The 3,306-nt window shown below is 35.9% G+C and overlaps 1 pseudogene; it reads right to left on the reverse strand.

Annotated features, from left to right (window-relative positions):
* Positions 1 to 452: 452 nt before the first annotated feature.
* On the reverse strand, positions 453 to 2,492 carry LOC110038967 (annotated as a pseudogene).
* Between the last annotated feature and the right edge of the window lie 814 nt (positions 2,493 to 3,306).

Raw genomic sequence — 3,306 nt, forward strand, 5'->3', positions numbered from 1 at the left:
TGCAAGAAAAAGAAAATGAAAATGATCAAGATATGCGTACGGGTGTAGAAGTTTGAGGTAACTATGGATATAATTTGAGGATGCATTCGAGTATGACGATAATCCTTATATGTCTTCTTAAAAAGGTTAAAAACAGATAAATATTTAAATTGAAATGTAAATGGTTAAATTAAAAAAGAAAATTTACAAGTTGGTTTATCAATAAATTACATTTTCTAAGGACATTCATTCATAGCATTTTCATATTAAATTAATGCATAAAAAGATTGTAATTGCTCACTAAGCAGTGGGAAATATATTGTTGACTTTAATTATTTTTTTAAGAAAAATTGTAGCTTGATATGTCTGGAAAAAAGAATTTAGTTTAAAGGAAGACTTCTAATATGAGCTATTGAATTTACAAAAGGAGGGCTACTGCAGATAATTATTATATGGTGTTGTGGTTGTAGTTATTGTACTATAGACTTCTGAGTAGTATCGCAGTTGTGCATTAGTTTGAGATATTTTACTTACAGAAGATGGTGTTAATGTTGAATGATTTGATTTTTGTGTAATATATTTTGCAGTATCTTGAGGGCTCTTTTATAAAATAAATGTTATGAATTTATGTGGAAAGTAAATGAAACGTTAATATTGTTCGACTACAGTTATTGACTTAGCTAATGCTAAGCTATCAGGCCGACTTGTGATATAAACAAAATAATGTTGAACCAAAAGCCCCCCTTATATGTACAACAATGCATAATGTTTAGATGTTACTTTCTGTTCCATGTGGCCAGCTCTCACCACCAGTTAAAACAAGTGTGGCTACTTTATTAGAAATAAAAGCGTGGCTTCTGGAATCAGTTTAGTTTGCTACAAACTTCTACATATAATATACTCATCGCATACCTTTATTAGAAACATAGCAGGGGCTGGCGGATCAGCTTGATTTCTCAACAATGGAGACAATGACAGCAACATCATCTAGCTTTCCACCAGAAAAAGACGGATAACCAGCAGCATGTGCAGCATCAGCAAATGGGCTTCTTGTAGTAATTGACTTCCCCACTTCCTGAGCCCGCAAAGCCAAAATCTCTGCAATTACCTGCAGATATCCAAAAAAAGCATATAAAAAAAATGACTTCGCAGTTTATACCAAGGGAATAGTTCTATATAGATTTAAAGAGTCCTGACCGCTGGCTTAAGATTGGCCTGCAATGATTTTGATACTATGTCAACTATTTCTTTTTCATATAAGTTGTCAAAGAGGCCATCTGTTGCAGTCACAATCACATCTTCTTCATCTAAATCAACTTTATATGTCTGTGTAGGGAAAATATATTCACAGGACTCATCAGCACTGAACAATTTGTTGGTTCAAGGGGATTAGAGGATTTACCTCTATGTATTTTGAGGGATCATCGCCGCTTTCAATCTGCAAGGGAAAGTTAAAACCGTATACCATTGGAGATGACCTGTTAAACACATGGGCACCCCTGATCACTACAAATCCTGAGTCTCCAATGTTTGCAACATGAAGTGCCTACAACAAATTCCATTCAAAATATTGAAGGATTCATAGAGCAGACCCACGTAACATTAGTCAAGCTATAGCTACTAGTACATCTCAAGTTACAATGACAAAATAATAAAAGAAGCAGCAATGGTTACATCCAGATTATTCCAGAAAAAACCCTAGAAGCACCATGAATAAGAACTGAACTGGGCTCATACTTTGAAATTCCATCACATTCCGACAAAAACTTTTCACAATTGTCCATCAGTTCCCTTGCATATAATCCAGCATTAACTCCTATAATAAGGTTATGAGAATGAAATTTATTCATAAAAAACATCCTTAATGAGGAACTAGCTTTCCCAGGGAAATTTACCTTCAAGTGACCATTGGCCCACGCCATCAGCTACACCAAACCAATTCTTGCATGCCACAAAGTAGGCATCTTCCCCACCAGTCAATGCCTAAGAAATTATTATTCAGCGTGAATGATCTTGAATCTTTTCTGGAGCAGAGCATAGTAGTTCAATGATGAAAATTTCATGGATATACCACTTTATTAATCTCGTCTGCCAAAAAAAGAGACATTTACCTATTGCATTTGCAAGATAAATTTTTAAAAGGTAGAGGTCAATGAATCGAGGCTACATCAGATTGTAGCAGGAAGTTGATGTCAAAATAGGCTCCTTAAAATAGACAACATTTAATGCACAATACACGAGCCAAGCACTTTTCTATGATCACTCTATAGTGAAGTCCTGAGTTGAGTCAATAAGGATCCTTAAACCTCATATCCCTGGTTTTCATCTGGCACTGCCCAAGTCAAAGGGCCAGAGAAGTGTCTTTTAGGTGCAGAATTACCCCACCACCAAACTATAAGGGCAAAAAGCTGAACGGAGATTTCCAAACAAACGTAGCATCTAGAAAGAAGATTGGAAACCAGCAGCCCTGGAGCTATATATGGCAAAGATGCCAGGATAGATTGCTGCTCCATTTATTCTGATATAACTAGTTTATATTCTTGTCAAAAAAAATAGCAGTCCATCCATTTTAATGATGAAAGAGACAAAGCACGCCACACTTCTAATAATAATGAAAAACATATCATCTCAACGAAGTTAATTATAAGAGAAGAATTAAGTTTAAGGGTGGCCTAAAGTAGATCTTTCATGAGATGCATAAATCACACGCACCAATCAAAGTCAGTCACAAACTTCTTACTTAAAAACTGTAACTTTTGGTAAAAAATAAAAAAATACAACAGAGCAACACAAACGGCAATAGTGTAAAAACATATATTACTTCAACGAGTAAAGCATTCCTTGCATTTTCATAATCAAGAAACAGCCCCAAGGCAAAGAGTAAATTAGTCTGTATATTATTACAGACATTAAGTCCTGTATATATGAGAACTGTAGAAAATTCTGGAGAGACAGAGGTGATCCTAAAGCCAAAAGTGGTTAGCATAGGGTAGTAGAGAGTGTACCCTTGGTTGCCTAGCATTGTAAGTTTCTTATTCCCCCTTGACCTGACTTTCAGTGTCAAGTGAAGTGATAGTGAGCTTGCCCAAAAGATTGTAGAATGGAGCTGCTGTTTGACTTTTCGTGAAGATGTCTTCCACTTGATCTTGAACTGATGTGCAGAACTTGAATGGCCCCCAATGCAATGTGATCGCGAATGAAGTGATAATCAATTTTGACATGTTTTGCACGGGCATGGAAGATAGGATTAGGGCTCAATATTCAGCTGGTGTGGAGGAGCAAGCCACTGTTTTTTACTTTTGAACTGTCTCAGATATAAGAGTGCTG

Source organism: Phalaenopsis equestris, unplaced genomic scaffold (genome assembly GCF_001263595.1).
Source record: "Phalaenopsis equestris unplaced genomic scaffold, ASM126359v1 Scaffold234587, whole genome shotgun sequence".
Taxonomy (NCBI): Eukaryota; Viridiplantae; Streptophyta; class Magnoliopsida; order Asparagales; family Orchidaceae; genus Phalaenopsis; species Phalaenopsis equestris.